General features: G+C 44.7%; 1 protein-coding gene across 1 annotated transcript in view; it reads right to left on the reverse strand.

Annotated features, from left to right (window-relative positions):
- PRICKLE1 (prickle planar cell polarity protein 1) overlaps positions 1-12,690 on the reverse strand; it is a 65,912-nt gene extending 53,222 nt beyond the window's left edge. Inside the window, exon 1 of the mRNA XM_075744823.1 lies at positions 12,420-12,690. The gene's annotated coding sequence lies outside the window, so the exon portion shown is untranslated. The remainder of the gene's footprint in view (positions 1-12,419) is intronic.
- Between the last annotated feature and the right edge of the window lie 2,027 nt (positions 12,691-14,717).

The following is a 14,717-nucleotide window of genomic DNA, read 5'->3' on the forward strand; positions in this document are numbered from 1 at the left end:
CTCATTTCCTCGCGTCCAGCATTGCTCATAACATCTCCTCCGACAAAACCATAGGAGCAGCTTTCCACAGCGCCCGGCGAGACCGATCCAGGGCCTTGTGGCGCTCCGACAGCTCCCGGCAGAGCCGCGGCCTCGGCCCCGCCGGCGGCGGCAGGAGCCGGGCCCACCGCCAGCGTACGGGCGCCATCTAGCGGCGGCGGGGAAGGGCCTTCGCGCGCTGTTCCCGCCACAGCCGCTTGTTTCTGCCCCCGGTGCCCGGAACCGTGAGGTGGGGGGAGCCGCCCCTCCCGCCCGGAGCGGTACCGCAGCTAGCCCACCGACCCCGTTTCCTCCCCGGCTGAGGTGACCGGGGAAGCGAGCTTTTAGCCTTCATCGACCTTTCATTCAGCTGTAAGTTAAGCCACCATCACAAGCCACACCAACTCCATCGCACCTCTCCCAGGTGAGGTAAGAGCGCATGGCGGTTTTCCACCAGCACCGTGAGGCCCCCACCGTAAATAAATAGCAGCCAGAGCCCTAACACTGCAGGCCATGAGCTTTACATACCCCACCAGTCAACTAGTGCGCCTTCTGCCATCTTGGAGTATGTACATGGCATTTGTCCAACCTGACCAGGCTGCTAAACCCCTGTTGCAATATTTCAGTATTTAAAGTGAAAATGTCTGGGACTATCATTAATTTTGCATATTTGTTGACTATGCAGTTAAGGTGACTATTCCCAAGCATTCCTCCTGCAGACAGCCAGCACAGCACTAACATCCGAGATCCACCTACACCTTCTCAGGCAGTTATGCTCTGCCCTCCATGGTTGTAATGCACCTTTCCAGCGCTGGCCCAACAGCTACGGAAACACTTCAGTTTTGGAAATGCAGATGTCAGGCTTTTTTATAGAGGTGTGCTTGGTGTACATCTATTGTGTTACAGCTGCAGCATGCACATACAGGTTGACGTGTCTTCTGAGATGTTTTTCTTAAGGGTTCAATTCATACCTCTACCAAGCTGTGTGCATACTTTAGTCAGAAATGTAGAGATAATTATTTTGCAGCGTGTCCTTCTGATACTTATTTTATTCCATAAAGTATCTCAGAACAAACTAATTTGTAGGTGAGGGCTCAAAATGTTTCAAGGGAAAGAAAATTGAGGCTTCCAGAATGCTGTTTGACATCAATGTTACAAACTTGTCTTTAAATAGTAATTTTGGAAGGATATCAAGAAATACATCCTTTCTATGTGCCCTTCCACAGTGTACCAGTTTTTTTAATCATTTTTACCTTCCTTAAACAGGACACAAAGTCCTAAAAGTCTAAAAACTTAGAGCCTGCTGGCATTATTTAAAATGCTGCTTTACTTTCCCTCCCTCATACACATGAATGACTTCTATCCTTAACATATGCATATTCTTAAAGAGTTTTAAACACTTTCTTACATTGTACACCCTGACATGAACCTGTAACTGAAAAGGATTACTCAAGAGGTGCCATATACTCCTGACCCCATACATTTTTGCTTACTGCCACAAAAGATATGGGTGCCAAGCATCTGTCAGAAGCCTCTTGTCAGAAGGCATTTGTGTGAAAAAAAGCTAACTTTTAATGATGCCTGGAATAGGTACATAGTGACCTATTCAGTAGTCATAGTTTTTATGATACCTACAGAAAAATCAAGACTGCAAGCAAATGGGTCTGGAATTATTTATCAGAAAGACTGGTTCCTAAAATTTACTTTGGGTTTATTGCTACTTTCAAAACACATTTATATCTTGCAGAAATGTTGCGTCATCAGCTCTGTATTTTGTGGTGACAGCTCCTCAAAACTATCTATAAACAAGTTCAAGCTCTGGATCTCTAAATACATCTCCATTTCCTGAGGTCAAGTCTTACATCACCGGTTTCCCAACAGGCAGAAAGTTACTTAAGTCTCTTCGAGACTTTAGTCACCAACCTTATTACCTGATATTGTCTTTGACTAGTTGTCAACCACTACAACTAATAAAGAGCCAGAAGGATGCTCTTCTACTCCCATATCTTTTTCAGTGGAAGCTGCTTTGTCCATGAAATTGATAAGGTACTTCATACTGCTTGGCAAAGATTTCAGACTTTCTTAAAGCTTGCTGTATAAGCCAATTTGCATTAGAGACTAGTTTTCCCAGACATTCTTATACTCTAGCCACAGTACCCTTTTGTTTCTCTTGATGACTTTTGCACACCAGATGCTTTGAAAATACTACCAAAAGGAGTTTCCCTTCCAACCATGCATTGCATCCTCCACAATAACAACTCTCAGAAGAGCTTAAAAATGCTCCAAAAGTGATAGGATAGAATGAGTCTCAAAGACACCAGATTAAAAATGAGTAAAACATGCCACCGGGAAGACCACCTGCACATCTCTGCATTTGGAAAGCTGTCACTTCCCTACTCCACAGCAAGGCTGCTCCACCAGAACAAAACTGAGGAGCATCCAGCTGAGAAGAGTGTATGTGATTGACAAGCATATGCATCCCTATCATACACCCTTCTCTGCCCCCTCCACTCCTCACATCAGCTATAGACACTACTGCACACAATCACAGCAGTTCACAACAGCAGTGAACACCACACCTTGGTTTAGTCTCCATCATCATGCTACCTTACCATTGGACAACTATACTTCAAAAAAGCCACTATTAAAGCTACAATCAATTCACTATAAACCAACTACCTAAAATGCTTCATTTCTTCCCCCCATGGTAAGTAATGCAAAACCTACCAGGGACAAGGGAGAACTCGCTATTGGAATTAATAGCTATAATCAAGAAGTCAGAAGCTGGTTGTGCATCTCCTCTGTGGCTGGGAAGCCACACTGAAGATGGAGGTCTGTAACACTACAGTCCTGTGCAGCACAGCAAGCTTCTGTGGCATCTTCTATCCCTGATACTCCACTGATACATAAGGCCATCACATACTAGCTAAGCAACCTCTTGACTTTTTTGAGGAGTGTGGGATTTAAGTTGAAGGGGAAAGCTCAAGGACTGAAGAGCACAAGAGGCTAAACACGACAGGGTTTTCACTCTCATTGTAATTAGAGGTAAATTTTAAGTGATACACTAAGCCTACCACACTCTTCAAGTTTAAAGATACTCCCTTGTGGACACCTGCGATTTGCTACTCAGGTAGAAAACAAAAATTCAAATAAGCCAATAGATTTACTCCAACTTAGAATACATTACAAGAATCAATTATTTCATGCTATTTTTTAAAACTATAAAAAGAGGCAGTCAAAGCAACGTTTCAGTTAGGTAGAGAATGCTGCATTAATTTCAAAAACTAAGTAGCGGTAAAGTTGGAGTCTGTTGCACTGGTTTATGAATGAGGTGACTGTTTTCAAAGATATCCACACATGTACAGATCATAGCTAGCATGAACAGTTTTTACAGCACTGCTGTATAATCTCATTCAGTTACTTGACTACTGATGGTAATTAAGGACCATAATCCATTGCCAAAAAATAAACAAATGTGAGCAACCACCAAAACTTAGGCAATGGCAGAAATTGTGTGTGGATATTCCAGGTTTATTGCCAAGTACTTAGCTGTTCAGAGAAAATTTGAAGTTAAAATAAGTTCTTGAGTATGTACAAAACATAAGAATGGAGCCGAACACTTTGCGAGCACAGGAAAACCAACAATAACCAAGAAAGTTTTATTTATGTAGAATTAGTATCTAGAACCTGAATTAGAAGGAACAAGATTCACAGATTAGAACTACTAAAGCCATAGAAAACCATAAAGAAAGTTTAAGTTGTATGGATAGAGCCAATCCAGGCTTCCTTCCTTCGTGACTTGCACAGGAACACAGCTACACCCCACTTTTTGTAGGATCTGACCCTAGTAAGGTAAGTATTTTACCATGCATACTGCTTACTAGCTACCAAAATTGATGTAGTAATACCGAGGTATTAAATCAAAGAAATGTGCATCATGATTAGGGGTACTAGCTGTAACATATTATATATGAAAATGAAACATTATGTATGAAGAGAAACAAGCATAGCAACTGGTATCTACAAACTAAAGTCACAGTGGCACATTGAACAATTTTAGGTTAACCAGACTCACTTAAAATAGAAACCAGAGGCTGAGCTCTTCTCTCACCCCATTTTACATGTCTTTACTTCCATTGATTTCAGTGCAGTTCTTCACAATTTATGCCATTGTGAGAGGAGAATCAAGCCTTGTGTGTTTAAAAGGAAACTGCAGACATGTTTCCCACCAGAGTGCAGGGGGAGATTTTAAAAAAAACACAAGTATATGAACTGTGAAACCGATAGAGTACACAAGCAAAGGCAGGCAAAGAGGCTCTAACTGGGGGTAGGGAACTTGCAACTTACCCAAGGTCTTTTTTTGAAGAGCTGGGATTGGTATTAAGAAGTCAGAAGCCCAGTCGTTAAACTAGCTTTAAAATAAAATTTTAGAAATAGGTATTGCATTTTTGATAGACAGTGATTTATATTTTCCTACAGTTATTCTATAAAATGAGGAGGCCATTTTCTTTGGGAAGGATGCAGACGTTCCATTCCTAGAAATTGGGAAGGTGGGGAGGTATGAACTATTTCCATAACTAGAAATGGTGCCTAACCATCACTCATACCCAAGCTCAAATAGATGATCTTCCAAAACCCTTCAGGATCATCCAGACAACTAACGTTACCATAGTTAGAAAGAGCAACACTTGTGACTGGAATTCAAGTCAGACAAAGTACTAGATAATTTATAGGTGACAAAAGCACTTCATGGTTTGGACCTATAGCACAACAGTAGCTACAGCTTTATGGGTTTTTTTTTTTTTGCATAGGAGCACATGGAGCAGGAAGCTCCTCTTTCACCACCCTGGTGGGCATCTCCACATGCCTGCTCAAGCTGTGCCACCACAACTAAGCGACAGTGCAAGGGTAATAGCTTGAGTATTCTACAGAATGAATACAGACTTATTAATCATTTTATCAGGTTTATATACCATAGTAATGCAAGATCAAAGGCACTCGTACTCTATTAAGAGCCCAACACTGACATAATATTACTGCCTGTTTGGAGATGCTCTTCCCCCATCTTCACTCAAGTGCACAACTAGTGTCACAGCTCACATACTGGTTTTTAAGTCTCCCCCTGCACTCTAGTAGGAAGATGTGCTGGCAGTTTCCTTTTAAAAACAACTCTAGATTCTCTTCCCAAAACTGCGTTAAATACTGATTCAGTATGCAACAAAGCAGGAAGAAGGTAAAAATGCACAGAACTGCATGAAGGGGGATGACTTCTACCTGCAGACAAAGTGTTGCATAATTCAAGATATACCTGCTGATTTTCATGAGACCTGTTCTTTCAAAGCACTAGTGTCCTTCCAGAGGCCATGGGATGGTGGAAAGACAGCCAAGAACAAACATATATGCCCTTGAATAACCAACTTTGTGTGTTTCGCAGTTAGTATTTAGGTGTCAAACACTGACTTAGAAATCAAAGTTAAAAAAAAGCCTTAAATGAACACGAGCCTGGTATCACCTCAATTCCTAAAATAAGGCCACCAAGTACACCTTTGTGCTACTATGCCACGGTCAAAGAGTCCTCATCAAATCAGTACCTCTTTACAGCATCAGCTCCAGGCTAATGAGACATCAATTAATAGCTCAAAAAGGTTTATACACAGCTACAAGGAGACAGAGACAGACAGAGAGACATTAAAAACTAACCTACCAAAATTACAGCCTAAAAGGTGTCAGATTCAGAACTAGACAAAAGAGCTCTGAGCGTCGAGAGATTTTGCAAAGTAATTTGAAAAGCAATAAACCTGCAGCAGTGAAACAGATGCCTGCTTGTCACTGTAGTCACTTCAGTTCAATCAAATACCTGCATTGCTCAAGTTCAATATATTAACAGCTACTCTAAAACCACAAGAGCTGTTCTTGCATGAAATCATAAGTTTTATATAACTGGAAAATCATATATTGCGAAAGAAATGGGCTATTAGCCTGGACCACTGAACTACAGCTTCACACCACCTGAAATCCCCCACAAAGATTGTCCAAGCAGATTGTCTGTATGAAGGGTCAGGGGGTAAAGCTTGACTTTACTGGATTCACAAACAGCTCAATTAACCACTCCGCTCACTAACTACTCAGCAGCACGTCCTTCACCACGAACACTTCCACAGCTTTTTTGGCAGCTCATACTTGAGCACAACAGCAATACCCAGGGCTCCCTCTTACCGTGCAGATGCTCTCTCCAGCCTCACCCTGGTACACAGCTCCCTTCACCAGAGCCTCCTAAGGAGACGCCAATGCCCCACAAAAGGGGACCCACACTCTAGGACCCAGCTGCAGAGAAGAGCTGCCGTAACACAACAGCTTGCTTTTTTAGGGAGCTCACATTTCTCCTGAACAGTGGTCGTACCTCCTAGTAGATACCTGCTGAAATCCAAACCTACATTGAGCTGCTGAGAGGACAGAACAAAGCTGCATCCTGGGTAACAACATCCGTACCAGGCCGGAAGCGGCATACTTTTCTGGTACCTCGGTACAGATGAGAGCCTGGTCTGCTTTCTACACGTTTGGCAGTACTCTAAGACATTCGTTGGCTATTGGCCTGCCAAGCTGTTTAGGCTTATAAGTTTCTCTGCACTCACTCTATACTATTAATTTTGTTAAATATAAACATATCCTCTGTGTATCTTATTCCCATATTCCATATGCACAGAACAAACTAATTTCAGTCCTAGGATGAATGGGAACTCAATATTTATCACACAGATCCACCATGCTTTGCAAACAAGCCTGAAAAAAAGCCTCTCACAATGAAGTTATCCATATGATCTTTCTGATGAGCAAAGCATGAGAAAACAGTTCAAAGCTCTCCGAAAGCCATATGTATACTTTTACAAAAGACATCTGCAATTCACCAGTGAGGTTCTAGACCTAGCATAATTCATTTAGCAGTGTGTATATATAGATGCAAATACACTAGATTCAGACATTACTTCAATGCCTTCACAGAATTAATTTTAAAGTATATAAATATTCACACTTTGAAGCTTTTATTTTTCTATGAAAATACAGATTCCTGCAAAAAAATGACATTTCTGGAAGGAGGCTGAAATAAAGTCAAAATATATTAGTCCTAAAGTATGAACACAAACACATGTAATTTCTTTACATAAATGCTTTTGAACTTCTGGGTGATTAACTGTAACACTTGCTCACAAAAAGAGATCTTAAAGACATCTTCACTAATCATGCACTAATTTTTAACATACTTGAAAACAAGTCAGCTTTTACTGTGGTTAGACAAGTTGATCCACACTTGAAAGCGCAAGACAGCTTTTCAATTTGTGCCATGGTTATTGTGCATTTGTGTTGCTACAGAAATGGGCCATGGGTGAGGGCAGTATCCGACTAGCCCGTGCGCTCAATGGGTTGAGCAAGAGTGCCTGGGTGCCTCGGCAGAGCCTCTTGCTGAGCTAGTGCTACCTCTGTCACAGGTGTACTTTGTTAATGAAGAGATTAGGGGAGGGTAAAAAAGAGGTAAAGCTAAACAATTACAGCGCTTATGTCAGACATAGCTTACACTGCTCTAATGAGGAACATGGGAATACAGAAGAGATGTGTGCTTTGAGGAGCAGTATCTGTCTAGATATGTTTAAAGATTCAATTGCACAATTCTTAACATGTAAGGGTTTTTTCAGTCATTTTAAGACTGGTGAGAAAAGGTGCAGCTTTCCTACAGAACAAGAGGATGCAAGGGCCCTACCGTGTAGCATGATCCGTAGCCTATGTTGCTACATTTGTAACTGCATCTATGTTCTTATTGTCTTTTTAGAACACTCGAACACCTTAATAAAAGAAGGTGTTTGGACAATGAAGACTCCCTTTAAGAAAATGTAAGGGACTAACATCACCCTGCTTAAAAAAAATCTGTAAGTTTTTTTATAAGCATCACGATATTGACATGCAGATTTTTAATCATGCTGGTTGCAATTATACAAATCAGTGATCAAATCCACTGAGAAGTCAGTTTTCATATACACCACATTAACACAAACATTAGACATGGATTTGGCACATTGCCGGCAGAGAAGCCTAGTTCTGGAATCACGTAATATTAAGATTGGGGCTACTTGATGCAAGATTAGAAGGCAACAAGCTCAAAAAAGTAGTTATAAAACAGCACAGAAAACAAAATTTTAAATAAAAGCAAAGCAGTCATACTGAAATATTTGGATGGCAGTTGGAAATGCTTTTTTGGCATGTAGCTGCTCCATGAAGCCAATATTGTGTGTAACTGGAAACATTTCAAAAACCTGAAATTGTTACTAAAGTCAAAGACCGTAATTGCAAGCTGTGGGATCTGCTTCGACAAAAGAGGGGCAACTGAATAAAACTGTTATAGATATAAACCTACACTCCATAATACTCTTATCACCTTATTGCCAACTCCGCAGAACTAGAGAGTAAGGGCGGGGTGGGAGGGAAGAGAAGGAAAATGAAGGAGAGAAGCACACAAGGCAGAACAGCGAGAGCTATCAGGCACTATAAATCAGTGTTTCAAACACACACCTTAGACAGGAGTATCTGACTTTGGTACAGAACAACTGAAATAACACAGTTCCAGCTTTTGTAGATGTGTAACCCACTGGAAATGAAAGGCCCGCCTGAGAGATTGTCTACTCCAGGTTTACTAGTTAGAAGAAACACTGAGCTTGATAGGTTCAAAGTTATCTTGAAAAAAGCAACTCACCAATCTCATGGTTAAATTCAAGAACTTTTAAGGAGTTAGCCTTCCAGGCAGAGTTCCAAGAAAAGGTAAACTAGCAAAAAGCTGTTGTTTACAGATAATTTAAAAATACTAAAAATGTTTGTATTGGCTCATACCTCGTGTATCTAAGCACTTCATTCATTTCGTACATTTAAAAAACCTCCTTGCACAAGAACATGCTTGAGAAGTATTGTCAGTTTGTGCTGAGAAGTCATTTGCTCACTTAGTTTTGCCAAAAAAGTGTAATGTATTTAGTGCACAATATAAACAAGCGAAATACAAAGAGGAAGAGCTATAGCAGACCACTTGTGAAATTTTTTTCAGTAACTGGAAATAACCTTTGACAGTGAACCAGCAGCCAATGAATTGTTTCTGTAAAAAACCACATAATTTTGGCAAATTGTGATCTGATAGTCTATCTGGGAATTTCTGCCAGAAATGTTACAACTTCAGTGTGCTATTACTTGCAAAACATGTTTCTTCCCATCGTTCTTCAGCCATAAGGTGGGAGGGGGAAAGACGAGCAATAGCTGTGCTGTATCCTTCCAAGCTGGTTCTTCCCATTATACAACTCCTAATCCAAACAATTTAAGCACACAAGTAAAAGCTACTCATTTCTGTAAACATTTCCAGGAGCAGGACCTAAGCATGCATGGCTTACACCAAGCATATACTAATGACTAGAGCTAACCTCAAGTTTACCTCTGTTTAAATAGCATAAGCAGAAAACTAGGCTGGCCAAACTGAAGCTTAAGCCTTAATACAAGGGGGTAAACTGAATCTTGATATAAACCACTTGGTCACTACGCACCCATCTCATAATCAAGTATTCCTAATGCGATATTATATAACAATTTTCCCAGAAACAGAAATGACACTTTGTCATTATATTAAAAAAAAAAAGTAATGTTTCAGAGCATGTTTTTATACCCCAACAGCAGGGATCTCTTTACTTTAGGATAAGGTAGCAGCAGAAAACAGAAACAAAACCCAGCTTGTTTGTTTTAAATGGACTTCACCACTGGACATACAATTAACTCTGGAATGCACAAGACACAGCATCCAAGCAAACAGAGGCTTTAAATTTAAGTGCAGCTCTCAGTCTGTTCTGTTAGGGGCTGAGCATAGCTGCTGTTGACCATATATTACACAAGATCCATATTACCAAGGGAAAGGACTTTTGGGCCAGGACACAAAGGCTGCAGCATTAGAAAGGGTCAAAGCAATCTGCGAAGACATAGCATGAACCAAAGCCATTTAAATTACTCCGTAAAATGTAGACGTTCATTAGCATAGAAAAGTTTCACAGGAAAACAATGACAAAGTAAAACCCATCTGATTTTCATATGCTAATTAATTAAATATGCCAAATGCATTTAATCTCTATTATAACCGTAGGGGGAGACAGACCAAACTCTTGAAGTTCTGAAAAGCCAGGTCATTAGCGTGCCAAGTCATTCTTCAGATCTCTTCCTTACATACAAATTTACATTCCCAACTTATTATATATGTAAGTAAAACCTGGGTCCCCACACCCCCCTTTCTCCTTGTTTGGAAGACACTTGCTATCTCCTACTCCTGTATTCTAAACATCTTCATAAATATTAGAAAGAATTTGTTTGCTAGGAAAAAACCAAAACAAAACACAGAAGCCGTTTTGCCAAAAGCCCGAGTGAAATGCCCCGGTCCCCCTAAGACATAGAATAAGCTAGTTAAAAATGAAATTAATAATATTATTGCACATATGCATGGAAATCCACGCATAGTTTGTAATCTTTCACTTTTAAGTTCAGATGACATTTCTAGCCATTTCTCGCCTTTCCAAACAAGAAAAGGATTCTGATGTTTATGTAAGGTTCTTCTTGCTTAATATATCTTAAACTGAAACAGATTTTTTTTTTTTAAACAATTACCTTCTTCAGGGTTATCATACTACAGGATATTAGGAAAAACCAGACTCTCCTGTTGCTTTTACCCACATCTGACTCCAATCTTAATAGTTTAGCTATTAACCCTGTAAGGTCCCCACACACACACACCTTGCCCAGTCGATGTTAAAATTTTTATATGACTGATCTGGGCTTACTCATTACAAAACCTTTTGTTATACAGAAAGAGAGCAGCTCCGTGGACCTTGATTTACAGGACACAATTAACCGTGCTGTTGGCAGAACTGCACCAGCCCAGCTCATCCGGGGCTCTGCAGTGAGAAATGAAAGAATCTGTCACTGCAGTCAGAGTAACTGCTCTCCTCTCCCCTTCATTCCCTTCCCAAGCCCGCTCTGACCTGCTGACATTTTGGGATGGAAACCTGGCCACTGTGATATACCGGTGCTGTAGAGAGGCAACACAAATAACAACAACTCCTCCTAGAAATAGTAATAATTAGAGCTAAAGGGGGAAAAAACCCACATCCTGCAAGAAAATCTCAACAGTCATTCCGAGTTCGCATGCAAAACCAGGCAGGCTAAAGACCTCGGTTACCAGCTGAACAACGAAAACAGAGAATTTCGCCGGCAGTAATACTAGCCGTTTATTTTTGCCACCTTTTAGGTTTTAGCATGTAGGGAATATGCATTGTTAACCTTCAAATCCTCTGTATAAACATTTCTCAGAGAGCTTGTAAAACATCCCCCGCTGCGTTCCCTGGGTCTCCAGTTGATGGCATTTAGAAACACTGGTACTGGCGAGCGCTTTATTTTGCTTTCCTCGGCCACCCCGCTGGGGTACAATGACAGATGCCTGTCCGAGGCCAGACCCGGCCGCCCCAGGCTCGGACCACAACGAAGGCACCCTGGGCTCAGCCCAGCCCGGACGGATGATAAATGGTGGCTGCTGGAGTTTGAAACCCCCCGGTGGGAGTAAATATTCTGGGAGAAGGGGCTCGGGGAGTGTCCGTCGCCCTTCCAGAGCTCTCCTCATGGAAGAAAGAAAAAAATAAATACATAGTTCGACTAGGTACGTGCTGCACCTCAGGCGGTGCCGGGGGGGCGGGGGTTAACCCCCCCCCCCCCCAGCAACACAACACGCTCGCAGCGGACAGCCCGCAAGATGTGCCGGGGTAGCAGACCGAGGTCCCCCCCCTTCCCCACGAGTGCCCCGCTCGGGGCAGGAGGGTGCCCAGCACGGACACCGCGCTGAGGAGAAGGGAGAAGGTGGCGGCTGCCTGGAAGAGACCAGTTGTCACCCCACTGACAGGCAACAGCTGAGCTCCTGCATCTGGACCCTCACTCAGACCGGCGGCCCCAGCCCGCCGCGCCTCCCGCTCCGCCGGGCGCACCGAGCCGGCGCCGCGGCATTCCCCCCCCCCCGCCCCCGACAGCCGCCGCGGGGCTCAGCGGGACCCCCCCGTGCCCGCAGCCCCCGTCCAAGAATTCCGTGCAGGACGGCGCTACTCCAGCGGCACCGACGAGTGCCAGCTCTGGGTTCGGGCGGCTCTATACAGGCGCCTCCCGGCGACGCAAACCCCGGGCGGGGCGCAGGACCCCCTCCGCAGGGCGGGATGCCGCGGGACAGGCTCCGCCGGTGCCGCCAGCGGCACGGTCCCGGCTGCGGACGGCGCTCCGTGAAACCCACCGGGCGTCCCGCCGCGTCCCTGCGGGCTGGCACCCGCCGGCCTCCCCCGCGGGGTGAAGCTACTTACCCTCCCCGCAGCGCGGCAGAACCACGGCGACGTATTCCCGGTCGACGAGCAGCGGCAGGGTCCGTCACATCGACGGCGGGGGAGGCGGGTGCCCGGCTCTGCCCCGCGGAGTCAGCGCCGGCGGGAGACGCGCATCTCCAGGAGCGCCGCGGAGAGGACGGACCGCCCGCCCGGAGCCTCCTCTGCCGCCGGCAGCCTCCGCCGCCCCGCCGCGAGTGGCCGAGCCCCGCTCCCGCTCCCCGCCCTAATGGGGCTCCGCCGCCCCGCGCCCGGGACGGCGACATGCGCGTTCCGCCGCGCCCATTGGCTGCCGCCCGCCGCCCCCGCCAATCGCCGTCGGGCCGGGACGGCCGGCGGCTCGGAAAACTCGGCGGGGCGGGGCGGCAGGGGCGGGGCGGGGCCTGAGGGGCGGGTCCCGAGGCGCGGGGTGCAGCCCGGCCCCGCCCCGCCCGTCTGCCCGGCGGCGGCGCGGGGGAAGGCGAGGTGCCGTTGGGAGCTCACGGGGGACGGCAAAACTGCTGAAAACCCCTTTTCCTCCCCAATTTAGGAAGGCCAGGGAGCAGGCGGAGGACGGGCAGGCTCCCCGCTCCGGTTCCCCTGGCCAAACGGAGCTCTGCGGCCAATTGCTGCTCTCCTCGCCGCCGGTTTTCACCGAGGGAGCGGGAGAGGGGAAGTTAATGACAAACCTTTTCCCGCTGACCTCCGCAGCGGCGGGTGACGGAGAGCTCGCTCCGGCGGTACGTGGTGCCCACCGTATTGTCGGAGAGCTGCGCGTACCCGCCGGGTGCAGCCGGGGTGCCGCTGCGGGGAACGGGGCCCGGGGCCATCGCCCCCCTGGGCCCTCGGCAGAACGGCTGCGGTGGGCGGTGAAGGGACACTGAAGTACCGGGTGGACATTTAAATCCCTTCCGTTTTTATCGGCACGTTTGGTACCCGTTTAAGCCGCCGGCGTTTGCAGCCCTTGGCTCTGTTGCTCGCCCCTCACGGCCTTTAAGCAACATGGATGGAGCTCCCGGTTCTCCAGTGGTCCGGCAGTGTTTAAATCCTCTGTGAGAAAATCGGAGAAGGACGAGTAACAATGAAGACCTTCAACTTAATGTTGTAATTTTTTTTTTCCTATAGATGCAAATTGGAAGGTGACATAATTTTACCAGAGTGACTTCAAAGCCATCACAGACTCTCCCCACTTGGTGAAACAAATGTGTTTGGAAACGTGAAAGCTTAATGTAAAGCTGAAATTTGGTCTGTTGTCTGGCAGTGTCTCTCTTGAGTCTCTAAACAAGGAATTATTTGAGGTTAGGAAATGGCAATTTTCCCTTCATGTTTGGAAGCACATTTGGTTTTCCTGTGTTAGCAGAGTAAAATTTGTTATCTGGAATCCAATCTGGTCAAAATCATCGTTCTGTACCTGAAAAAATTAAAACGTAAGACTCACAGGAAACAACTTCAGACTACAACCATACGCTACAACGTTATTACAGGCAAGAGTGTTAAACGTAATTATCACCTTAAAAGTTTCAGCTGCAACCCTGGGTGCTCCGCTCTGCCCTTTCCTTGCAGCCTGGACTCCTATCTCCGTCGCGTTGCTGAACCTTAACCAAGTCTGAAAAGAAACACTTCCAGATTGCATCCGCGTGGAAGTTTTCAGAGAGAAAGCAAAGCCACTTGTACAGGTGAAACCTCATAAAAAGAAGTCTCCATCACTTTTTCCATCTGAATGAATTTGGATGTCTCCTATAATTTAAGAAAAAAACCATGAAGGATGGAGTAGAAATGTGAAGAAACTAATACATTCTAAAGGGAATATGAAGAAAAGGGTGGCAGAGATGGCAAAAGGGCTGCTTGTAGCCATCTGCTGTTACAGAGCTGTTTGTCCCTTGTCCTGTGTTCTTCCCTGCCACCTAGTCAAGCATATCTGTAGCACTTATCACTAAGATCTAAATACGTTTAGACTGTGCTGGCAGCATTGCATGATTTCCGTCATTTACTTCTTCCCACTTCAGGTTCCAAAGGCATAGGAAATAAGATTGCTTGGCTTTTAAATAACCTTGTCAAAGGTGTTTACAGTCATATATTAGCAGATCTGAATCTGGAATGAAAGAATTTATGGCCAATGCACTCTTTTAAGTTGTATATCTGTTTATCTGATCCTCACTTACAAATGCCTCTAATTAAGCTATAAACTCTTAGTTTCTACTTAACCATATGGGTAGCCTGGGAAGTTTGCTACAGTAATGTAATTTACCTGTTCTACAGCCATGTCTGCAATGCAAATCCAACATAACTGCTTTAATAGTG

This window comes from Balearica regulorum, chromosome 1 (assembly GCF_011004875.1).
Source record: "Balearica regulorum gibbericeps isolate bBalReg1 chromosome 1, bBalReg1.pri, whole genome shotgun sequence".
Taxonomy (NCBI): Eukaryota; Metazoa; Chordata; class Aves; order Gruiformes; family Gruidae; genus Balearica; species Balearica regulorum.